Here is a 26,602-nt window from a genome sequence, read left to right on the forward strand (position 1 = left end):
ATAGCCAAATTCTGGGCCAGGCCAGAGGCAGGAACCAGGGGCTCCATGATGGTCATCCACTCAAGTGATAGGGAACCAAATACTTAGGCTATCAGCCATTGCCTTTCCAGGTGCATCAGCAAAAAACTGGATTCGAAGTGGAGCAGCCGAGATTTGAATTGATGCTCTGATAAGGGATACTGGTGTTATGAGTGGCTGCTTAATAAGCGGCGCCCCGTCTATCCCTGTGCAACTCTGTGAACATAGGAGACCTCTAATGGTGGGATACTGATGGATTTAATGCCCAGATTTAATAGTAAGCACAACGTGCCAGTATTTGCTTCTAATCTCATTTCTGCTTACCAACAGCAAGAAAGTGGAACGCGGTGTTATAAAACTAACCTTGAAGTTGCAGGGCATGGCTCCTGTGTGTGTCTGTGTGTGGTCAGGAACCCGTGCCCAGTCCAGTGGGCACAGGCTCTGAGCAGGGGCTGACCATGGAGTGCATCAGCTCCTTGCCTTGCTCCCAGAATTTCCTTCTGTGTCACAGGCTGTTCCTGCCTTTGCTTGCTGCCCTTCCTTGTCCTGACCGCTTACTCTTGGTGGTGTGTGGGGAGGCAGATACTGTTCTCCTGCCTCTGGGCTTTGCTGACTGACACCCATGGTGATTCTTCTGCCTCAGTAAGTTCACCTGTTCCTGCCCTACACTGACTCACCATTCGCTGTACCCTTTGCCTGTCTGGTTGCCATGGCTTACCCAAACCCTAGGGTCAGACTCATGTGCCTCTTATTACCTGTTCCTCTCCAAATCTTGTCTCAGGAAACAAGCTCCATTCCTCTAGTGCTTAAGTCTCAAACCCAGGGATCATTCTTGATTCCTCTTTAAAATTTACCCTATAGCAAAATCAGTGAACAGGCTGTTGATTCTATCTTCAAACGTACCAAAAATCTGACCCCATTCCAGCCTTTTGTGCTGCCATCCTTGTCCCAACTCACTCAGCCCGATGTTTTAACATTGCTTGTTCACTCTTTCGTCTTTTGTCCCCTCCCCTTAGTATAAATTCGAAGAGGACAATAATTTTATTCATATTGTTTATTTTTGTATCACATATGCCTAAAACAAGGCTGATGCATAGTAAGCATTCCACCAATACTTGCTGGATGAATGAATATGTTAATAATCAGATTTATGACTGTACTTTATTCAGCCTCTTGGAATGATTTGTTTTTGCATTAGATTACCTACTTAATATTTTCATTATTTAGCTTTATGTGCTTTTTTAAAATATTTTAAATTTTTTTATTTGAAAGTCACATTTTACAGAGAGAGGAGAGGCAGAGAGTTTAGCTGCTGATTCACTCCCCAAATGGCTGCAACAGTACGAGCTGAACTGATCTGAAGCCAGGAACTTCTTCCAGGTCTCCCACATTGGTGAAGAAGCCCAAGGACTTGCCCTACCCTCTGCTGTTTTCCGTCCCATAAGCCGAGAGCTGGGTGGGAAGTGGAGCAGCTGGGATGTGAATCGGTGCCCATGTGGAATGATGGTGTTGTAGTTGGAGGATTAACCTGACGTGCCCTGTGCTGGCATGTTACTTAAGTATATCTTGATTCACACCAGCATACATATCCTCTGACTATTTTTTTTTAATTTTAGTTTATCATGTGTTTTCTAAATTGGGTGAGCTTTATTTTTCAGTGAATGTGTAGCATCTTTTAAAATTTATTACAAGCACAATTTTCTGGAATTCAGTTGGTTTATGTTACAATTATTTGAGAAGTGCACACACAGAGAGAAGAGAGAGAAACAGAAATAAAGAACACTCTAATTTGTAGGTTTGCTTTACAAATACCTCCAATAGGCACGAATGGGGCGGGCTAAGCGGATGCTTGATGGCAAGGATGCAATCACTTGATTCATCATGGCTGCCTGCTAGGGCCCACAGCAGCAGGAAGCTGAAGTCGGGAGCAGGAGCTGGGTATTAATCCAGGTACTGCAATGCAAATTGTGGGCATTTCAATTCCAAAGCCAAATGCCCACAGAAAATAGAAGCCCATTGCCATTTGGGGAGTGAACAAGTGGCTGGGAGTGCTGTCTGTCTCTCTGTCTGCCTTTCATGTGTTAGGGAGTAATTTTGTCCCATTTTATTAAAGTTCTCTAGGTGATTAGACTGGAATTAATTGAATACATTTGCAGATGTATTTGGAAAGGAAGTCTACCCAATTGAGTTTGCCTACCTTGGAATATTGAGTCTCTTTCTATTCAGGTCTTCCATATCTCTCAATGAGTTCTGAGATATCCTAAATATTGCACGCTTCTTGGATCTTTCAAAAAATTCTATCGGTCATGACATTATATGACATATGCATTTTAAAACTCAATAGTAAGATCACAGTCTGTATTTAATTTAAAATATTCCTATGCTAGGACTATTGAAACAGGCAGGAAGGTTAAACAAACCATGCTCATTTACTTGTTCAGTTGAAAGGGATTGAAATTTTGGCAGGACTTGCCACCAAGACTGCCTAGGTCTGCTGTCCTTTGAGTTGTGATGTAGATATTTTACCATTGTTCCTATAGCTTTCCTGATTTATGTATATATAAAGTTTACACACACGATGCCTCCACACCAGAGTGCCATGCTTATTATTATTACTCTACACTGACACATTGTTCAGCCTTTGCCTACAGTGTTGTGTGTTCTGGCCAGTGTGTAACGCCTTGCATCCACCACTGTAGTGTCACATACAGGGCAACTTCGCTTCCCTAAGCAGTCTCTGTGCTTCCCCAGTCATCCCTGCCCCCTCAGAACTCTGGAGAACTCTGGATTTTTCTTCTTACTGTCTTTATACTTCTGGCTTTTTTTTTTTTTTTTTTTTTTTTTTTTTTTGTCTTCTGCCTTTTTGCGTTCAAGCTTCCTACATTTCTTTTCATGGCCTGAGAGCTCCATTTTCATGGCCTGAGAGTGGGAAATAATTTTCCACTGTCTGAGTGCATCATGGTTTCTTTGCACATTCATCTACTGAAGGATGTCTGGGTTGTCTGCAGGTTTTGGCAGCTGTGAGCAGAGCTAGACAAATACCTGTGTGTTAGTTTTGGAGTGGGCATACGTTTTTAACTCATTTGTGTGAATACCAATCACACAATTATTAAATTGTATGATGAGAATATGTTTAGTTTCGTATGAAACTATCATGCTGTTCTCCAAAGTGGTTATAACACTTTGCACTTCCACTAGCAAAACATGAAGTTGCTGTTGTTCTAGTCCTTACCAGCTTTTGACATTATCTTTATCAGCATCTTAGCATTTGTTCAACTTTGCAGCTCCCTAAAACTCACGGTTATATAAACTCATGGATACACAGAGAAGAGGAGAGACAGAGAGGAAGATCTTCTGTCCATTGATCCACTCTCCAAGCAACCATAATGACTGGATCTGAGTCAATCCGAATCCAGGAGCCAGGAGCCTCTTCCAGGTCTCTCTTGCAGGTGCAGATGCAGGGTGCCAAGGCTTTGAGCCATCCTAGACTGCTTTCCCAGGCCACAAGCAGATAGCTGGATGGGAAGTGGGGCTGCCAGGATTAGAACTGGTGCTCTTATGGTATCCCGGCTTATGCAAGGTGAGGACTTTAGTTGCTAGGCTACCATGCCAGGCTCTGGGGCAAACTCTTTTTCTTTGGGGTTTTTCCTTTCAGAGAGTGCATAGTATTTACAAAAACCTACACAGTATCATGGCTAAGGGCTGTTAATTCTGTGCCTGGGCAAGCATTCTGCTACCAAATAAATGCTAATGAAGGTGATGGAAATGATCCAACCAATATTACACTACTTAACACAAACCACTCTATCCTCCAAATGAAGAATGGTATTTTGCATGGCACTTTACATTTTTTTTAAAACTTTACTTTGTTTCTGCTTTTTTAATTTATTTTTATGTTTTTATTTTTTGAATTTAGGAAAACTATTTCAAAAGCAATAAGGCACTGATAATGGTATGAAGATAATATTAGGTTCCCCCTCCAATAAATTCATAAACCATCAATGGATGAGTCTTCAGTTTTATTACAAAAGTGAAGATGATCAGTTCAAAATGAAAACTTGCTCACAGTTTTACATGAATGTTCTAAATACAAAGTCTCCTGAAACAATTGATATGATTTTCATTTTTAAAGAGATGCAAACATTTTCAACATTCTCATTTATACTCTATTCCAAGGCATAGTATTTTAATAGTGTCTTTGCAGTCAGATCCAAATTCACAAGTATAATTGAAACATACAGACAAACCCTTGTTAGCAAAAGTTTACATTGGTTGGTTTTCACAGAAGTAAAACCTATTTAATAACCAGCCCTTAGGTTTTCAGAATCTTGTACTCTGACATGATTTGCAGTCAGGTTTTTTTTTCCTGCCCTTAAGGCTACAAAACTTGCAAATGGTTTGCAAAAGAATTCTAGACCACTTAATGCAAAAATAAAAAAAAAATTTCTTCAATAAAAAGTAAATTTTATAAATGGTAGGAAATATTATCTGTGGTAAGCTACTGCCTGACATTCTCCCCCATTACTTAACAAATGTTACACAGAAAAGAAGACAAGTTATCAAATACAACAACTTTATGTTCACATCCCTCATTAAAATAAAATATACTTTTCACACACTCCATCTGAAATTTCTATTTTGCCATCACGTCAGAGGGGGAGGATAATACTGCCCATAATTCCAAGGATTCTGATAATTGTATTGATACCAGGCACTATAATTATATGCAGCTTGATTTGCCTGTAAATCACCGTCAATCATCTGTGTAGATGATGAGGTTGTGTCATCCGTATGTGCTTTCTTCTCCTCTGGTTCTTCTGATCCATTTTCTGCTTTCCTTTTTAAGGAATCCTGTTCTTTTAGGAGTGTTTGATGTTCATCATAAGCATTCAGAAACTTATTAACATCTGAACCAAAATCTTCAAGAAATTCCACTTTTCTTTGAGAGAATGTAATTCTCATTTTAATAGGTAATGATCCATGTACAGCTTTGTCAAAACAACTGAGGATATTTTCTTCATTTTGTTTGAGGTCACCACTATATTCCATTTCAAGTAAATTGAGGTATAACTTTGTGTTCTCTTTGTCTCTTTCAATGGCTTCTAAAAACACCTTCCTTGACTTTGGAAGATTTTTTTGTATTTTGAAAAGATGCCGGGCTAGTTTGATAGCATAAAAGGATGACTCATTACTTGATTTGGCATTTTTAATGGCATCCTGAAGCAAATGCTCAGCTTCTTCCATATTTCCATGCCGACGTTCTAAACTTACTCTTCGCAAACGAACCATTTCCAATCCTAGAACACATTCTTCAAATGTTCTTAAGATATTTCTGACTTCATTAATATTGCCCTGTTGCTCCTCAAAAGCTGCCCAAAGCATATGCACCATGGGTTTCTTTGGAAGATGAATAGTACAAGCTCTGCTGAAGACATGCCTCACTCCTTCAATGCTATGGTTTTCCATGTACTTGGCATACTTAATCCAAAACTCCTCATAGAGGGCACATGATATGATACCTCTTTCAAAGAGAACCACAACTCATTCATGAGTCCCGTTTTCAATTTCAAATTCTAAATATTCTTTCCAGTTTTTAAGCTGTGCCTTTTCCAATGGTTTCACATGAAAATAAGGTCTTTTAATACCTTCTTCCAAAGTCCACCTTTTACTAACTTCGTGTTCATTATAATTAAACATTTCTTGATGAATCTCAATGATTCGATGTCTCATGTTTTCTATTTCAGTAATTAGCTTTGCTGGATCAGTTATGTCTTCAATTCCTAATGGCAGATCATCACCAGGTGGACCGTCATCACCACTATGTCCATCAACAGATGCTAATTCCCTTCTCAGCTGAATAAACTGTTCATCAGTTAAAAGATCTCTAGGCAAGTTATTCTGTATATGATCTTTAAATCTCTGAAAATGATGACTATACAGCTGTGTCGGAATACCAAGGATATGATCGTAGATGGCTGTAACTTCTCTCAGGTTTTCTTGTTCATTTTCCCAGTTTATATACATGTCCCATAGTCTGTCAGATCGGAAGTCTGTTTCTGCAGCTAGAACAGCATGCTCAAAAGTTCCTCTGATCGTGTTGCTGGTCTCAGGATCACCAGGGTCCAATGTCTCTTTTAAGAAGTTTATATAATGAGCGGAGTGGTGGAATCCACCATGGGGGGAGGGTGGGGGGGGAGAATCCCAGATTCTATGTCATTACAACACAATGTAATTAATGAATAAATTTTAAAAAATACTTAAAAAAGAAGAAGTTTATATAATGTACCCAAAGGTCAACACTAAGAGGTATTGCCTGAAGACCCCGCCGATAAACCTCATCTGATTGTTTTATGTTGTCATGTCGCTTTTCAAGGTCTGCATACTTTTCCCAGTAACCATAGCAATACGGATAGTGCACGAAAAATTTGTCAAATGCCTTCCTGGCAGCCATCAAGTGACTCTCCTGTTCTACATACTGAAGCAAATATACCCAGCTTGTAAAATCCTGAGGATTATTCTCAACAGTTTTCCAAAATTTGTCATATTCTGCAGGGAAAGTTGCTTCTGTTTCTGTCACTGTCACAGGAAGGTCCACAGCATTCGCCATTTCACTTTCTTCTGTAGATGCATTCACACTGGGAGAGCCATCAGGTGACAGTTCCATTTCTGTAACATTCATAATCTCAGTGCTGAAATCGGGAGCATGTTCTACCACTACCTCTGAACTGCTGCTTGTGCTGCCATTGCTAGAATTTCTGTACTCATCCATGTGGGAATTTTGCATGACTCTTTATTTAGCCTTCAGTTAGTGACCTCACTCACGATGGGTGCCACTGGATGCCATGAGCCCAAGCCTGGACCAGTCTAGCCGACGACGATGCAGCTCCCGCAGCCTCAGTCTCCACAGCCACCGGAGCCGCCGCCACCGCCTCCAGCGCCACGGCCTTGTGTCTAGAACACGTTACGCATGCGTCGCGGTCCTGGGAGGCGAGCGGGTCACGTGGTCCGTGGCGCTCTGGCCTCTCCCTGAGGGGAGAACTAGGGAGTGCATTTCCCGGTGGAGGCCGGGACCTGCTGGAGATGCCCTGGGGGCCCACCTCACCGCTTCCTGGGTGTTCTTGGAGGCTCCACTCGAGCCTCTCATCAGGCATGTAGACAGAAGTCCTCTCAGCTCCAGGCTCCCTCTCATCCTTCACCTTCTCCATGGACACAGGATACCCCCAACTTCAAAGTGAAAGGAGGCCTGGGGCTATGGCTCCACTAGATGACCTCTCCCTCCCCTGCCCTGGAGGCACCTGGATCCCATGTGTGCTGCTTTGTGTCCCAGCTGTTCTGCTTTCTCTCCAGCTCCCTACTTGTAGCCAGGAATATCAGTGGAGAAAGGTCTGAGGCCTTGGGACCCTGAACTCACATGGGGGACCCAAAGGAAGGCCCTGGCTCCTATTTTCAGATCGGTTCAGCTTGGCCCTGGCTGTTGCAGCCATTTGGGGAGTGAACTGGTAGCTGGAAGATGTTTGTCTCTATGTGCAATCTGTCTTTCCAAGGGAGATAGAGATTTTTTTTTATTTTTAAATTTTTAGAAAAATTTTATTGGAAAGTCAGACATACAGAGAGGAGAGACAGAGAGGAAGATTTTTCGTCTGCTGATTCACTCCTCAAGTGGCTTTTGCGGAGCTGAGCTGATCTGAAGCCAGGAGCCAGGAGCCTCTTCCGGGTCTCCCACACAGGTGCAGAGTCCCAAGGCTTTGGACTGTCCTCGACTGCATTCCCAGGCCACAGGCAGGGAGCTGGATTAGAGCCAGCACCCATATGGGATCCTGGCACGTGCAAGGCGAGGACTTTAGCCGTTAGGCCACTGTAATGTCTGCTTCCCCAGGGTCCATTTCCAGCACCAGGTGCACCTGCAAAGAGCAGAGTCAGCCGCACACTGCTGCCTTCAGAACCTGTGGCCTGTGCTCCAAACCAGACACCTGGGTCACTGAAAACGGGCAATCTGGCTGAAATACTCATTTCTAAAAATAACTCATTCGATACTAGTTATTATTATTATGATTTTTGTTTTTATAAATATTTATTTAGAAGTCAGAGAGAGCAGTGATGGTCTTCTCTGTGTTGGTTCACTCCCTGATTGATCACAGTGGCCTGGGCTCATCCAGGGCTTAGGCCAAAGCTCCGTCAGCTCCTCCCTCAGGGACAGCCAAGGACTCAGAGCATCCTCCCCTTCCTTCCCAGGCACTGGAGATCCGGATTGGAAGCAGAACCACTCCACACTAGATGCTGGTGGTGCAGCGCGTACTCATTTTTGACCCTGCACTGCCACCTCCTGGCAAGATGCATCTCAGCTTGTTCAGAGTGAGGGTGACAGTGTCGTGGATGTGTTCCAGTGTACAAAGCAGCAGGCAGGAAAGCTGTATTTGCTTTGCAACTTACATGTGTTGAAGCACCACAAGGTACATACATATATGCAATTTTATGTCTGTTAACAGTTATTTTCCAAAAACAAGCTTTTTTTCTTTTAATTATTTATTATTTTTACTTCATTAATTACATTGTATTATGTGACACAGTTACATAGGTACTTGGGTTCTCCCCACCCCTCCCCAAACCCTCCCACCATGGTGGATTCCTCCACTTTGTTGCATAACCACAGCTCAAGTTCAGTTGAGATTCCCCCATTGCAAGCGTATACCAAACATAGAGTCCAGCATCTTATTGTCCAGTCAAGTTCAACGGCTTCTTAGGTACACCCTCTCTGGTCTGAAAACAGAGCCAGCAGAGTATCATCCCAGTCAATTGAAAGCTCCAACATACCATCAGCAAAAATTTACATCATTATGGAATTAATTGACATAGTAATAAGTAACCAATATGTTAAAAGTAAATGCGAGTTCCCAGCCACCTTCTGTGACCACCTCACCTATACTTCAATTTTAGTTTATACACAACATATAACATTCAAAACATAACATGTTATACATAACATCATATCATCTTAAATTAAGGCAAACATGTGGTATTTAACCTTTTGGGATTGGCTCATTTCCCTTAGCATTATGGTTTCCAGTTTGGCCCATTTGGCCACAAAGAACTGCATTTTGGTTTTTTTTAATAGCTGAGTAGTATTCCATGGAGTAGATGAACCATAGCTTTCTTATCCAATCCTCTGTTGATGGGCATTTTGGTTGCTTCCATGTTTTTGCAATTACTGATTGTGCTGCTATGAACATAGGAGTGCATGTTGGTTTCTCATAAAACAATTGTTCTGGATATATTCCTAGGAGTGCTATTGCTGGATCATACGGTATGTTGAATTTGAGTTGTTTGAATATTCTCCATACTGATTTCCATAGAGGCTGTACCAGCCTGAAGCCCCACCAGCAGTGGAGTAGGGTTCCCTTTTCCCCGCAACCTCGCCAACAAGTGTTGTTGGTGCTTTTATTCATGTGGGCCAGTCTTACTGGCGTCAGGTGGTACCTCATTGATGTTTTAATTTGGATTTCCCTTATTGCCAGGGAACTTGAGCATTTTTTCATATGTTTATTTGCCATTTAGGTTTGTTCCTTTGTGAAGTGTTTGCCCATTTCCCGTGCCCATTTATTGAGTGGCTTGTTTGTTTTGACATTTTGGTTGTTTTGTAGCTCTTTGTATATTCTGGAGATCAGCCCTCTATCACCTAAGTCGTGTGCGAAGATCTTCTCCCATTCTGTGGGTTGCCTTTTTACTTTGTTGATTGTTTCTCTAGCTGTACAGAAGCTTCTTAGTTTGATGAGGTCCCACTTGTTTATTTTGGTCTTGATTTCTACTGCATTTGGAGTCTTTTTTAGGAAGTGAGGGCCTACTCCTAAGTGTTGCAGTGTGTTTCCAACATTTTCTTCCAAAAGTTTGAAGGTTTCTTGATGTAGGTTTAGATCTGTTATCCATTTAGATCTGATCTTAGTGTATGGTGAGAGATGTGGGTCTATTTTTTTTTGTTTCTGCAGGCTATTAACCAGTTGTCCCAACAGCATTTATTGAACAGACCTTCCCATTTGCCTGGATTGTCGTTTGTCTTTTTGTCAAAGATTATTTGGCTGTATCTGTGTGGGTTCCCTTCTGGTGTTTCTATTCTGCTCCATTGATCTTCCTCTCTATCTTTGTGCCAGTACCACGCTGTTTTGATAACCACTGCCCTATAGTATGTCCAGAGGTCCGGAACTGTGATTCCCCCTGCTAACTTCCTGTTCTTCAGGATGGTTCTAGCTATCCGTGGTTTTTTGTGTTTCCAGATGAACCTTTGGATCATTGTTTCCAGTTCCATGAAGAATGTTTTGGACAATTTGATTGGGATTGCGTTGAATGTATATATTGCTTTTGGCAGTATAGACATTTTAATGATATTGATTTTACCTATCCAGGAGCATGGGATGTTACTCCATCTTTCTAGATCTTGTTCAATTTCTTTTTTAAGTAGTTTGTAGTTTTCTTCAAATAAGTCTCCTACATTTTTGGTTAGATTTATTCCCAGATATTTCATACTTTTCTCTGTTATTTTGAATGGTATCTTGCTGGTTAAGTCTTTTTCCATCTTGGGGCTGTTCGCATGCACTATGGCTGTTGATTTTTGTTCATTAATTTTGTACCCTGCCACTCTACCAAACTCTCGTACAAGTTCTAGCAGTCTCTGTATTGAGTCTCTGGCTCTTCTACATAAAGAATCATATCATCTGCATATAGTGAGAGTTTGACTTCTTCGTTTCCCATTTGGATTCCTCTGATTTCTTTTGCTTGTCTTATGGCCTCAGCGAGTACCTCTAGGACTATGTTGAATAGTAGTGGAGAAAGCGGACATCCCTGTCTTGTTCCAGATCTCAGTGGGAAGGGTTCCAGCTTTTCTCCATTCAGTATGATGCTGGCATTGGGTTTTTCATATATGGCTTTAATTATGTTGTGGATTTTTCCATCTATGCCTACCTTGGTTAGGGTTTTTAGTAGGAAGTGGTGTTGGATTTTGTCGAAAGCTTTTTCTGCATCTATTGATACTATCATGTGATTCTTGTTTTTCAGTTTTTGGATGTGGTGTATCACATTTATGGATTTCCGAATGTTGAACCATCCCTGCATTCCAGGGATGAATCCTACTTGATCTGGATGAATGATCTGTCTGATGTGTTTTAGAATTCTGTTGGCTAGGATTTTGTTGAGAATCTTAGTATCAATGTTCATCAAAGAGATAGGTCTGTAGTTTTCCCTCTCTGTTAGTTCTCTGTCTGGTTTTGGGATTAAGGCAATGTTGGCTTCATAGAATGAGTTTGGAAGGGCTGCCTCTTTTTCTATTGTTTTGAAGAGTTTGTAGAGGATTGGGGTCAGTTCTGTTCGGAATGTTTTGTAGAATTCTGTAGTGAAGCTGTCTGAACCTGGGCTTTTCTTTGTTGGGAGGTCTTTAATCACTGATTCAATCTCTACTTCAGTTATGGGTTTGTTCAGGTCGTTTGTTGCCTCTGGGCTAAGTTTTGGCAGGTGGTAGAAGTCTAAGAACTTTTCCATTTCTTGGTGATCTTCTGATTTGTTGGAGTACAGTGCTTTGTAGTAATTTCTAATTATGGCCTTAATGGATGCGGTGTCTGTTGTTATGTTGCCTTTTTCATCTTTGATGCTGTTAATTCTTGCCTTCTCTTGTTTTTTTCTTTGTCAGTCGGGCCAGTGGGGTGTCTATTTTGTTTATCTTTTCAAAAAAACCAGCTTTTTGATTCATTGATTTTGTGTATGGTTTTTTTTATTTCTATCTGGTTGATTTCCTCCCTTGTTTTGATGATTTCTTGTTTCCTGTTGTGTGTGGGGCTCTTCTGCTGTTGTTTTTCCAATTCCTGGAGGTGTGTGTTTAGTTCCTGTATTTGGCGCCTCTCTTGGGCCTTGACATGAGCTCCAATTGCAATGAGTTTACCCCGTAGCACTGCTTTGGCAGTGTCCCACAAATTTTGGAATGTTGTGCCAGAGTTTTCATTGGTTTCCATAAATTTTTTGATCTCATCTTAAATTTCTTCTCTGATCCATTGTTCGTTTAATAGCATATTGTTCAGCCTCCAAGAGTTTCTGTATTTCCTGGGGCATTTTGAATTGCTGATTTCCAGCTTCATTCCGTGGTGGTCTGAGAGGGTACATGGTATGATTCCTCTATCTTTTTGAAGTTATTTAGGTTTGCTTTGTGTCCTATCATGTGGTCGATCCTGGAGAAGGTGCCATGCACTGCTGAAAAAAATGTATAATCTGTGGCCTTAGGGTAAAAAATTCTATAAATATCTATCATGTCCAGTTGTTCTATTGTTTGTATGAGTTCTGTTGTTTCTTTGTTGAGTTTTTGTTTTGTTGATCTGTCTATTGTTGTTAGTGGGGTGTTAAGATCACCCACTATTATTGTGTGTGTATCTATGTCTCCCCTTAAGTCCGTGAGTAATTGCTTCACATAGCTAGGTGCGTTTGAATTTGGTGCATATATGTTCACGATTGTAATTACTTCCTGATGGATCAGTCCCTTCACCAATATATAATGTCCTTCCCTGTCCTTTTTGATGTGTGTCAGATTGAAGTCCACATCATCTGAAATTAAGACAGCTACCCCAGCCTTTTTTCTCATCCATTGGCATGAAATATCTGTTTCCAACCTTTCACTTTCAGCTTCTTAGAATCTCTTCTGGTTAGATGTGTCTCTTGTAGGCAACAGATAGTTGTGTGCTGTTTGATAATCCATTCTGTTAATCTATGCCTTTTGATTGGTGAGTTCAGGCCATTTGTGTTAAGAGTCAAAATTGAGAGGTTGTGATTTTGCCCTGCCATACTTGTTTTTTTTGATATCTGTGTAATTGCCCTTCCTTGTGTGGACTTTAGTGGGGAGACCTTCCTGTTTGCCATCTTTGCTTATGATTCACCTCCTTTTTTTCTGGATTTAGTGCATTTCTAAGGAGATTTTGTAGAGCTGGTTTTGTGCTGGCATATTCTTCTAATTTCTCTTTGCTGTGAAAGTATTTGATTTCGTTCTCAAATACGAATGAGATCTTTGCTGGGTACAATATTCTTGGTTGACAGTTGTTCTGATTCAGGATTTGGAAGATCTTTGTCCATTCCCTTCTTGCTTGTAAAGTCTCTTCAGAGAAGTCAGCAGTGATCCTAATTGGTTTTCCCTGGTATGTGATCTTTTCTCTGCTTCGTACTTGTCTTAGGATTCTTTCTTTGTCTTCGTTGGAGTGGAACTTGAGCACCATATGTCTGGGTGAAGATCGCTTTGGGTCATATCTGCTGGGAGTCCTCTGACCGTCCTGGATTTGGGCTGGGTTCATGTTCCAAGTGTTTTGTAAGTTTTCCTGTATAATTTTGTCGAGCACCATTTGCATTCCTGACTCTTTTTTCGCTCCTTCAGGAAGGCCGATAATCCTAATATTCGATTTTCTGAGGTTGTCTTTCAATTCTTGTATGGTCTTATTGGCTTTGTTCAGACTTATCTCCAGCCGTTTAATGAACTGGGTATGTTCGTTTTGTGTGTCTTCCATTTCAGAGATCCTCTCTTCTGCTGTATTTGTTCTGTTGGTTAGGCTCTCAATTTTGTGCTCTAAGTCAAGGATTTTCTTTTCATTTGTTGTATTTCTGAGGCTATGTGGTTCTTGAATTCCTTGAAGTCCTCCCAATTCTTCTCATTGTCTCTGACATATTTTAACATTATTTTTTTGAATTCCTTGTCTGGTAGATCTTCTATGTCTTCATCTCTCATCTCCGAAATAGACATTGGCTTTTGATCCTTTATTGGTAGGGTGTTGGCTCTCTCATCTGGATCATTACCTTTTCTGGTATTTCTTCCCATTGTGTTAGTGTTTCTTTTTTGAGAGACCTAGGCACCAGTGTGCTGAGGGGTCTCCAAGCACTATCCTGTAGAGATCGGAGTCTGCAGGCGTGGAGTAGCAGGGTGTGGGAATTTTCAAGGCACTTTTGGTGCGTCTCCAGAACACTGGACCTCAGGGCGCCACTTCCAGGGCCCAGCGGATTCAAAGCGCACTCTCAGCTCGTCCCCTACAGGTATGCTACCACAGGGCGTGGGGGAGTGAAGGCACTCTCTGTGCGCGCCCCCTGTGCGCAGGATCACAGGGCTCGGAGGATTCTAGGTGCTTTCTCGGTGTGTCCCCAGCGCCAGGGACTGCAGGGCGTGGAGGTTCCAGGTGCTCTCTGGGAACGCCTCCTGCACGCGAGTCCGCAGTGCTCTTCTGGTGCGTCTCCCAAGCATGAGACTATAGGGCGTGGGGTGTTCCAGGTGCTCTCTGGAAGCGCCTCCTGCGCAGTCCCGCCCACCCCAGCGCTTGCAGAGGACCGACCACCCCAGCGCTAGCATGGGACTGCCCAGCCCAGAGGCGTGCTTGGGTTCCTGTGGGATAGCACCGCCCAGCTGAGTGCCAGACCACAAAGGCACAGGGGAGTATTCAGTGTGTCTTTTGCCTTTCTCCTCAGCACACAGGACCACTGTGCGTCACCTCCCAGACACAGTTTTGGCAGTTTCAAGGCACTCTCCCGGTGTCCCTAGACGCTGGAGTCTCGGGGGGGGAAGGGGAGGGGAGATGAGCATCAAGGGTGTTCAGGCTCTGTGCATGCCCCTGGGGGCCAACTCCCGGAGCCTCCAACCCACCACTGTCCCCACCCAACTCACTCAAACCACAGGTTCTTGCAGTCTGCCTCTTCCTCTAGTGGGAACCCTCACCGCTGGTGCATCTCCCGGCTACTGCGTCCGTTGCAGGTCCCGGCGGGTGCAGGCGGATGGAACCTGGAGGCTGCGGCTGATGCAGGTCCTGGCAGGGCTTGGCGACCAGGGTGGGCGGATGCTGGAGGGTCCCAATGACTCCAGGTCCTAATGTCCGCAGCGGGCGCAGGTCCTGGTGGGTCCTGGCGACCAGGGTGAGCAGGTGCCAGCGGGTCCCGATCACCGCCGGTCCTCAAGGCCACAGCGTCTGCGGGTCGGTCTCTGGGTCGACTGCGGCTTTCGGCATCTGCACTCAAAGGTGACTCAGCAGATCAGGAACAGAAAGTCGTCTTTCCTGCCCTTTGTTTTGTTTTTCCCTGGTTGCTCTTCAGAGTTGTGTGGATTTTTTTGGCTCCACACTGTCCAGGGAACTTCACGTTCTTCTCCCTGTAGTTCTATGCTGCTCCACTTACGCTTTTGTCGCGTTCTAGCCCTCTCTGTCTGTGAGCTCCCTCACAATTTCCTCCTATGTCGGCCATCTTGCGAGTCTCCCCCCAAAAACAAGTTTTAAAAAGGAAACAAAGAAATACAAATTTGGTTTCTTTGCATGCAGGACCAGGGGACAAAGTATCTACTTCTATGGAGCTGTGCCTCCTCCTCTCCCTCCCACCATCAGGCTGTGCTCCCACTGAGAATGATCATTCAGAAGCACTTGCACTGAGTCGTGGCCACTGCGCTGACAACAGCTTGTGTTCTACTTGGGCCATTTGAGGGTAACAATACTGGACACTCGAAGGAAGTGGCCCTTTAGTGGTGGAACTCCGGGGTCTACGTTGGAGCATTGGAGAGGTGGAGGTGGCAAAGATCTTCCCAAGGACCCCTTGAAGGCCGACTCAGCCTGGGTATAGAGCTGGAGCTGTTAGGGTCCACCAGGCATCCTTATAAAGTGACTGAATGTTTCAGTTGGCAGTGTAGATGGACCTGTGAAGGGGGAGTGATTTGCTCACAGGGAGGTTTAGGTAAGTCTCTGGAAGCTGAGGATTTTAGGAGTGTGTGGTTTACACGCAGGACTGTATGTGTACTTAGAGGTACAGAATCACTACTTTTATGAATCCATTCATAATGATACTTTCAATAAGTACTTAAAGTAAAGATACACTAGCTATGTTTTAGAGAGGAACAAGTAATCTAGAAGAATTTCAAAATTGCTTTTCTTTGCTTTGAGAGAATTAGGAACTTACTGAAGAGAAAAATAGAAATGAATTGAGCATCCCAGTGCTCTACCACAATGACTGTTAGGATCTGGCATTCCTGATGGAGTCCTCCTTCAATACACTTTTTTCCTTAGCTCTTGTTAAAGTATATAAAATCAGCAAGATAACTGAGCAGCCTGACAGTAATAGCCATTATTGTGCCCCTCCCCTAGTAGAGTGCAAATTCTTGGAGGCAGGAACCATGTCTTACTCAATTTCCTATTTCTGATGTTTTTTTCTTTCCCACAAGGCCTACCAAGAAATATTCAATAAGCGTGGTTGAGTTGTATTTTGCATGGAAATAGTGGAAGACCTAAGAAGCCTTGTGAATAAAGCTTCAAGTGTCAAATGAAAGGTGGGCTTTAAGTTGAAGACATTGTAATAAAGCGGCTACGCAATTCCCGGGAGAGCAGGCTGGCTTCAAAAAATGAATTTGTTCCTGGAATCTCTGTTTTTTTTTAAAGGTTTATTTATTTTTATTGGAAAGGCAGATATACAGAGAGGAGGAAAGATAGAGAGGAAGATCTTCCGTCCAATGGTTCACTCCCCAAATGATCACAACAGCTGGAACTGAGTCAATCGAAGCCAGGAGCCGGGAACTTCTTCCAGGTCTCCCACGTGGGTGCAGGGTCCCAAGGCTTTGGGCTGTCCTCGACTGCTTTCCCAGGGCACAAGTAGGGAGCTGGATGAGAAGCTGGCCGTGGGGATTACAACCAGAACCCATATGGGATCCCGGCGTGTCCAAGGCGAGGACTTTAACTACTATGCTATCTTGCCTGGCCCTCTGGAATCTCTGTTTCATGCAAGGTAAGAGTGTTCCAATGTATTGGATCCATTCACAATGCAGGTAGATTTCTGTCATTCAGATCAAGGTGGCCTACAGTAATGGACTTAGAGAACAGGTGCAAGAAAAGCAAAGTTTTATTAACCCATGTCCTTGCTCAGCCTCCCTCTCATGATAAAGAGGATTAACTAAATGAAGAGGTGCAATTAATCCCTGAGTTTTCTGTGATTATTCAGGAGTGTGATTTTTGAAAATGAAATCAGAAGGTCCAATTTCCCTGGATTTTATTTGTTGCCTGTTGATTCAGTCTCCAGCTGAAGAGCTAACAAAAGATGAAGGACATTGTGTGGGAGACAGACTGTCTCACTTTGTCTAACACTTTGGGACTGTATTTTACCAGCCACCCACAGCCATGATACCTTTTATTGAATGCTCCTGCCAGCTTTAATGTGTACGGAAAGCATCACTCAGGGTTAGTGTGAGGAATCTCAAAGCTGGGGACTCACCTTTCCCTTAAAAATCATCAGATGCATGAAGTTCTGCCTTATGTTGAGCTGAGCTGTAGCTGGTCTCCCTAGGGCTTCTATCCATTGATGTTACTTGTGAGGGAGACAGCTAATAGCAGCAGTGAACCATTCCAATCCATACAAAGTGGGGGTCCCTTCCACCTCTCCTGGAACATCTATCCCCCAGGTGGACCCAGGAGGTGGTAGATCTTGCACCTTAGCTGAGAGTTGTAGTACATAAACAGATTTGGAGCTGCTCAGAGGTTTTCTAGGAAAGATGGTGGAGGTATTCTTGAACCTCACAGAACTTTGGAGAGGGCACAGAGCTGGGTGGAATAACCTGGGGTGTGGGGAGCATGGTGGCTAGAGAACAAGAGGAGAAGCAAATTCTGAGGCCGAGGAACCTCTGCAAACCAGTGAAGGTGCATGGAATGTGAACCTAGGTAATACTTTGGGTTCAAATTTTACACACCCTCTGTTTCTGCCACCCCATGGTCACATCCCACCCTCCTCTCTGAAGAACCAGGGTGAGCAGGGAAGCATGGCAGACTCAGAGAGGTTCCTGCGAAGAAGCATCTAGAAGAAATGCTCATTACTGCACCTCTTGTGAAGAAGAGATAAGGCTTTTACCTGTATCGCCAGGTTCATCCTTGTGGTCACTATCCGACTTATGCCACAAAACAGATGAAAGAATTTAGGCCTAGACAGATAAAAGCAAGTGACGGAGCCAGAATTAAAACAGGCTCTGTGTGGCCCCAAAGCCCTCAAGCAGTCTTTTAGAAATGAATAGTCTTGTTGTAGACGACAGTCAGACATTCATGTTCAGGAAAACAAAAAAAACACCTGAATTCCAATTCATCCTTTTGCATCTTATAAAAAAAAAAAATGATCCAAATGGCTTGCTTACATAAAAGTAAAATCAAAAGCTGTAACATTTCTGGGAAAAATAGGACAAAAAATTATGTTTCCAAACCCAGATGTCCATCAAAGAGAAGTGGATAAAGAAACAGTGGTACATTTACTCCACGGAATACTACTCAGCCATTAAAAAGAATGAAATTCTGCCATTTGCAACTAAATGGTCCCAACTAGAGACCATTATGCTCAATGAATTAAGTCAATCCCAAAAGGACAAGTATCATATATTCTCTCTTTTTTTTTAAGATTTTATTATTATTGGAAAGCCGGATATACAGAGAGGAGGGGAGACAGAGAGGAAGATCTTCCATCCGCTGATTCACTCCCCAAGTGAGCTGCAATGGGCCGGTATGTGCCAATCCGATGCCGGGAACCAGGAACCTCTTCTGGGTCTCCCACGTGGGTGCAGGGTCCCAAAGCTTTGGGCCGTCCTCTCCTGCTTTCCCAGGCCACAAGCAGGGAGCTGGATGGGAAGTGAAGTTGCCGGGATTAGAACCGGCGCGCATATGGGATCCTGGGGCATTCAAGGCGAGGACTTTAGCCGCTAGGCCACGCCACCGGGCCCCATATATTCTCTTTGATAATAATGCAACCTTCATGAAAAATACAGAATCAATAGACCTTTCAATACTGTTTTTGCTACATGTCATGGATTTTGAAATTTTTGTTTTATTTTTATTCATTCAAAAAAGTTTTTTTGCTTATTAATTTCCGCACTGACTCATACGTCATACAGTACTATCATTTTCTGCAAGAAGAATGTTGATTTTCTTTTTCATTTCTTCAACGACATGTTGGTCATTCGGTAGCATGTTATTTAACTTCATGGTGTTGTGAATTTCCTGTTTTTGCTCCGGTTGTTGATTTTGTTTTATGGCTTTTTATTTAACTGTATAATGGATACTATCATATCCAGATATGAGTATACAATGCAGAATGCATCTCCACTTCCAGATCAAAGATGGACTCCCATTGAAATTGTTAACTGTATCTCGACCATAGGATGCTGGATTCTCACCATTTTCCATACCTACATTGTCAGGATACAATTAAATAACAGAATGACACATGTAGGACTGTTTGTGAAGGACTATACTATTGCAACCACATGTGGGGAGTCAGGTGGTAGGGAGTTTGGGGAGGGGGTCAGGGAACTGAATCATAAATTTAAAAGAAAAAAAAACCCCTAAAACAAACAAAAAAACCCACAAAAGACCATATCTCGTTAGGTGTCACTGACCCAGGAAAAAAATAAGGTTCAAAACTGTTAAGTCTAGATTCATTTATAATGATGTTTGTTAGGTTGTAACTATGTTTGAATAACAAGTGAAAACAAGTATATTGAATGTACTGTACACAACCTCAACTTGGCATCAGCATTTTAGAAAGGGTCAGAAGAGTGGCAGTTTCCCTTGGGTGTCCCTGTGGTACAACACACACACATTCACACACACACACAAGCTTTCCTATAAGACACGAGGTGGGCCTCCACTGTGTGGTGCACAGCTCTGCCTCCAGAGGCCTGTGGGCCAGCCTGCTAACACCTCACATCCCCGACTCCTTGAACAAGATGATGTGGCTATTAGCAGTACCTTTCCCACCAATGACTGTCTACCACAATGAGCCATCATGCTTCCCTTAGACTGGTGTGATCTAGGCATTTGGTTGTATTCTTGATGTTGAAGGATATCCTGTAGGGAATGGGAGGGTAGTGGAGGTGGGGACGGGCGTGCAGATTGACCTGGAAGCATTACAAAGCATGGGAAAGACCTGCATGCCACAGGGGGCCAAAAGCAATGAGAAGAATGAGTTGAAGGAGGCAAGTTTTCTGTGTGGGTCCTGCAGCCTCATTGCAAGGCTTTCCCCACCCCTTTTCTGTCCTTCTCCAAAACATTTGTACAGCTTCTCCTGGGGCTTGCCTTGCCGTGGGGCTGAGAAAGAATAAACTAGGAAACTGGCAACATGTTGCCATGGAAGACATCACTGCAAAAGCAGTGAGCTCACCTGAACTCAGCGAAAGGCTGAAGGCTGCTTCTGTTGTGAGTCGGGTAGCACTGTGATTTTGTCAGCTGGCTCAGACTGTCCTTCCCTGGACTGCATGGAAGCACTCACTGGAAGAGGCGTCCTGGCGCTTGAAGCAGCAGGGCCATAGGAACTAAGAGCATGTGAAGGGACACTGGTAATAACCCTTGTGATCCAGGGGACACAGTTGGGGTAAGAACACAGTTGAAGCGAGAGAGCTGTGACTGATTTTCTGGAAGCAAAGGAGAAGCCTTTTAACAGTGGCGTAGTTCTAGGGGTAGGGGTGTAGGAACTGCAACTCCGGGGCACAAAGGCAGGCCAATGGGAATAAACTGTTATTCCTTAGTGCAGGAAGGAAGAGAACAGACAACACTCCTGTACAGACATTAAGTGAGACAAAAAAAAAAAGTTTACACCCCAAGTCTCTTGCCTCCATGAACTTTCTGTGCTTTGTGGTGATTCTTGAAGTTTAGCCTTTACCAGAAACACTTGGAAGGCATGACAATGCTGACTATGTGACTCATCCCTAGGCCCCCTGAACTCCTCCTGACTTGGCAAGGTTCAGGGACAGGACAATGGGATAAGCATTTTCCACAAGCTCCCAGGTTGATGCTGACACGTTTGGCATGTGTGGTCTGTGAACACACTTGAGGGTCCATTGGCTGAGAACCTCCGTGGAGGTGAATGAGGTGAAGGGTGGAGGATCTCCAAAGCTCTTAATTCCAAGTGCTAGGGTCCAGACATGATCTCCCAACTGAAGGGGTGTGGGGTGATGAGTGCTTGGTGACCCAGAGGCTGGCAGGCCGCCTCGTGACCCTGCCCCAGGTGTTGTTCTGCTTTGATCCTTTGTCTTAGGGACTCCGCTGAGCCTCAGATGAAATCATCTGTAACTTGGATTTTTAACAAAAGTTATTCAAGTTCTCCCCATTATCCTAGGAAAATCCCGGTGAGTCTCCTAGGATGTGTACGGATTTCTGGGGCTCTGAGTCCATCTCTCTGTGCCATTTCTCTTCCTGCTGCACTTGACCTTAACCCCTTCCTGTATTTCCTGAATACTACTCCTAACAACCTGGGTCCAGCAGATTTAAGGGGCATCTGCTGCTCTGGCTGTCCAACACCTCACTTTCCCCTTCCCTAATCACAGCGCCCCCAGTGTGCTTTGGGGAGCTGCCTCTCCCCCAAAGGGAAATGAATGTGGAGGAGTGGGAGAAGGTGTGCAAGTGTCGGGGCTTCCTGAACTCTGAATGGTACGCAGGGTGGCAGTCCCGGTTAACCTTCAGCACAGAGCCCTGAGGGTCCGCTGGCGGTGTTGCCTCTAGCTGGGCTCCTCAGCAGTTCCCGCATTTCTTTGTTCTGATGCGTATCTTCCCATCAGTTCTGCTGGAGGCTATCCACAGCCTTTACTTGGGAAGGGACAGGCAAGTCTGGACACCTGGGGTTTTACTGCTAAGATACAAAGAAGTTACCTTGGAATAAATACTAGATGGCCCCATTGGTTAAGCAAATGCCTGGGTGGGGACTGCAGGTGCTCCACCCAGAAGTTAAGATGCCTAGCTTCTAGAAATTCCTGGCTGCAGCTTCCGGCTGATGCCCACCTGCAGGAAGCAGTGATGACTGGCGTGTTCAGGTCCCCAACACTCACATGGGACACAGCCCTGGCCCTACCCTGGCCATTGTGGGCATTTTGGAGAAAATGACCCAGCAGATAGAAAACTTTCTGTTTCTGTCTCATGTAAATATTTGGGGAAAGAAGCAGTCTTTCGGTCACTCTAGCCCTGTTCACTCTCATGTCCCATCCTGTGACCCATTCTTTTCCTGAGTTCCAGTCATGTCCCTGCAGGGCAGGGTCTCCACACACTGTCCCTTCCCAGCATCCTCAGCTGCACTGTCAGGGTCTTCCCTTCAAGGGCCATAGTTCCTACCAGTGGGAGCCAAGGTGCCCTCTGTTTGGAAAATACTTTCTTCCCATGCTGCTGCTAACTGTCCACCTATTTATTGTGTGCGAGCCCCAGCATGTGCCAGGTCTTTCACAGAGACCCCGGGTGCATGCAGCAGGGAAAGCTAAAGAAAATGTCCACATGGGTCCGGTGTGGTAGCCTAGCAGCTAAAATCCTCCTCTTGTACACACCAGGATCCCATATGGGCGCTGGTTTGTGTTCTGGCAGCCCTGCTTCCCATCCAGCTCCTGGCTTGTGGCCTAGGAAAGTAGTCAAGGATGGCCCAAAGCCTTGAGACCCTGCACATGTTTGGGGGACCCAGAGGAGGTTCTGGACCCTGGGGAGGTTCTGGGCTCCTGGCTTCAGATTGGAGCAGCTTCAGTCGGGAGTGAATCAACGGACATAAGGCCTTCCTCTCTGTCTCTCCTCTCGGTGTGTCTGACTTTGCAATAAAAATGTATAAATCTTTAAAAAGGAAAAGAAAACATCAACATGCTGTTCCATAACCCATATAACAACTAATCCTTTAATGTGAGTAACAAGTCAACTGATGGGGACAAGGGCTGTCAAGCTGAGTCCTGGTTAAGTACATCCCAGGAACTTTAAAAATGGGCTGCAAAGGAAAATGAGTATGTGACAAATGCCTATAAGGCTTGCAAACCCCTCGCCTCTGCTCAGATATGTATTTTTCTGCCTGGCTATTTACAGCAAGGTTTCCTAAGGTCTGTTGGCTGGGCAGGGCTGCTCCAGAACAGCCCTTAGGTGGTGGTGGTCGTATCACTCCTGTTTGTGACCAACTTCCAGCACCCTGAGGCACAGCTGCCCCTGGCAGGTGGGTGGGGCAAAGAGGAGGCTAATTTTGCTGTTGAAAGGGAGAGTGGGGAGATTCCATGACCTCAGAACAGTAGCCCAAGGTCTGAGGAGGCCATGGGATGGCAATCTCTTTCTCTTTCTCTCTCTCTCTTACTTCTGCATTCTACCCACATGCCTGCTGGCCCAGTGCCAGGCCTAAGGGACAGAGAACTTCTTTTGAGTTCGCCTCTTACTATGGGTACTGGGAAATAGAATGGCGAGTCAGAGCCCAGAATCAAACCCAGGCACTCCAACGTGGGTCTCCTAATTGCGATCTTTATCATTGATCAAAACCCTATTCCTAAAATGTTTGATCTTTTCTTTTAAATAATTTAGTAGGCTTTGGCTTGGAGCAGCTTCAGTTTACAGAACAACCGGGTGAATAGTTCCGTGCTCCCATGCATACTCTACGCCAGCACAGGATCACTGTCATTAACATCTTGCTTTATGTCTTAGTTGACAAAATATTTTTTTATTTAATTACATTGTATTATGTGACACAGTTTCATAGGTACTGGGATACTCCCACCCCTCCCCAACCCCCCCCCCCTTGCTGGGTTACTCCACCTTGTTACATAACCACAGTTCAAGCTCAGTTGAGATTCCCTCACTGCAAGCATATACCAAACATAGAGTCCAGCATCTTGCTGTCCGGCCTAGTTCAACGGCTTCTTAAGGAGACCCTTCCCATATACCATCAGCAAAAATTTACATCATTATGGAATTAGTTGGCATAGCAATGAGTAACCAATATGTTAAAAATAAATGTGAGTTCTTAACCACATTCTGTGACCACCTCATTGACATTTCAATTTTAGTTTATGCACAACTTATAACATAACATACATAGCATTACATGTTTTGCATAACATCATATCATCTTAAATTAAGGCAAACATGTGGTATCTAACCTTTTGGGATTGGCTCATTTCCCTTAGCATTATGGTTTCCAGTTTGGCCCATTTGGCCACAAAGAACTGCATTTTGTATTTTTTAATAGCTGAATAGATGCATTATGACCTAAAGTTAGCTCCCATGGTCTAATTTACACTGGTTATATGGGTTTTGACAAAATGTCAGCACTCACCTTATCATACCTATCCGAAAGAGCTTCTGTACTTCTCCCGCTCACGTCTCTCTCTCTCTCTCTCTCTCTCTCTCTGTCTCTTTCCCATCAAATCTGCGTCAAACATTAATTTCCCATCTCTATAGCCTGTTCTGTTCCAGAATGTTCTATGGTTATAATTACAAAGCACATAGTTTAAGCAAAAAAAGAGCTGCTTACTCCATTTAGCAATATGTTCAAGGTTTTTCCATGTCTTTTTGTGGCTTGGAAGCTCTTTTCTTTTATCATTGAACAGTGTTTTGCTGTATGGATGTATCACAGCTCTCCCACTAATTTCCTGAAGGGGATCCTGGCTCATTCCATTTTATGAAAAGTCTGGGTAAGTTACTTATACATACTTGAATGAATTCATCGTCAGCTTGTTTGGATAGTTGCTTGGGAGCACAACGCTGGACTGTAAGACTGCCTCTGTGAGAAGCTGCCAAGCTCCCAACGTGGTCCCACTGTTGCACTCACACTGTGATGCCGGAGTGCCTGACGCTCTCGGTCCATGACAGGTGTTCTGATTTTAGCAATTCTCACAGCGCAGAGGTGCCTCGCTGTTCTGGTTTATAACGGTCTCAAGCAGACAATTGTGCCTTTTGTTTTTGATTCCTTGCTGTCTGTATTTCTCTTGGCAAGATGTCTTTTGCTCATTGTTAAATTAAGTTGTCTGCCTTCTTATTGTTGAATTTAAAAGTGATTTATATATTTTAGCTGTATATTTCACATGGTTTCATGGTTCTCTTAGTTTGTGTTTTTCTCCGTTAACTCACTGTGCATGCCACAGAGCATTCATACACACACTCCAATAAAATCCAACTAACATTTTTCTTTCAAAGACTGTGTGTTTGATATTGTACTAAAAGGCATGGACAGCCCAGGTGACACAGATTTAACATCATATTAAAACATTTCTGGGGTCTGGCGCAAAAGTGTAATGGTTGAGGTCCTCACCTTGAATGTTCCAGGATCCCATATGGGCACTGGTTCTAATCCCGGCAGCTCCACTTCCCATCCAGCTCCCTGCTTGTGGCCTGGGAAAACAGTGGAGGACAGCTCAGAACCTTGGGACCCTGCACCCATGTGGAAGACCCGGAATAGGTTCCTGGCTCCTGGCTTCAGATCAGCGCAACACCAGCTGTTGCGGCCACTTGGGGTGTGAATCATCAGACAGAAGATCTTTCTCTCTGTCTCTTCTCCTCTCTGTACATCTGCCCTTCCAAAAAAAAATAAATCTTAAAAAAAATCTTAAAAAAAGTTTTGTAATTGCCAATGCTACACTTATGTACATGGTCCATCCTGAGTTAATTTTTATGAGATGTTTGTGATTTGTGTCTAGATTCATTTTTAAAAATATGTGAATGCCTGGTTGTTTCAACATGCCCTAATGGAAACCAACAGTCTTCTCTCCAATAAACTGCCTTATTTTTTTTTTTGTCAAATACCAGTTGATAACATTTGTATGGGTCTGTTTCTGGTTTCTCGCTGTTCCACTAGCACATTCGTTTGTTCTGCCACCAAAGCCACCTTGCCATGATTACTGCAAACTTTACATGATGTCTCGATGTCTGACGTGTCAGTCTTTTGGCAGCTCTCCAGTATTTCTTCAGTTTTATCTAGTCTTTGACCTTTACATACAAACTTTCAAACACCTTGTCCATAGCCAGAAAATAAGTTGATAGGATTTTGATTTTGGTTACATTGAATTCATGCAGTACATTGGTAAGAATTCACATTTTAGCAATATTGAATCATCTTGTCCATGAGTATGGATTATCTCGGTTTACTTAGCGCTTTGATTTCTTTCAACACAGTTTTGTTGTCTCAAGGAATTAATTTTTTTATTATTTACAAATGGTTCATAACTTGTAAGTGTTAATACAAATAGCATTATGTTTTCACATTTTAATTCTAGCTGTTCATATTGACATGTAATGGCATGCCACACATACTGAGTGATTTCTAAGTGTGCTCTTCCTCGCTATAGAAGGAAATCCTCCCAGCAATTCCATAAGGTGGGTTATATTAGCATCTTCACTTTAGACCCAGGGACAGTTAAGAGGAAAATGCAAGTTGTCCATCTTCACAGCCTGTAGGTGGCACAGCTGTCATTGAAATCGCATAGCTTAACCGTATCACCCTGATACAACGGGCTTCTGTGTTTTTTTTCACCTTAAAATTTATAAAAATCATTGTTAAAGAATTTTGTATGTTGTTATTTGGCATATACTATTTCATTGAGAATTGCATCTGTGATCATTTAAAATGTTCTCTTCCATCTAGGACATATTGCTTACTGTATCTGTTCTACATACACTGAGATAATTATGTCTTATTTACGTATGTCAATGTATGTTTGACAACTGTGTTACCATTGATATTATAGTTTTTATTACAATGATAATGCTGTGTCTTCTGTTAGTGTGCTTAGTGCCCCCCTCTGTTTGCTTTGTGTTACTTATTTTTGTATATGGATTGCTTTCCTTTTACCTTTTTCTTCTTCAGGTGTTTG

The 26,602-nt window shown here is 43.4% G+C and overlaps 1 pseudogene; it reads right to left on the reverse strand.

The window, feature by feature from the left end:
- Nucleotides 1–4,035: 4,035 nt before the first annotated feature.
- On the reverse strand, nt 4,036–6,887 carry LOC131479055 (pre-mRNA-processing factor 39-like; annotated as a pseudogene).
- Nucleotides 6,888–26,602: the final 19,715 nt, after the last annotated feature.

This window comes from Ochotona princeps, unplaced genomic scaffold, assembly GCF_030435755.1.
Source record: "Ochotona princeps isolate mOchPri1 unplaced genomic scaffold, mOchPri1.hap1 HAP1_SCAFFOLD_1012, whole genome shotgun sequence".
In the NCBI taxonomy this organism is placed as follows: Eukaryota; Metazoa; Chordata; class Mammalia; order Lagomorpha; family Ochotonidae; genus Ochotona; species Ochotona princeps.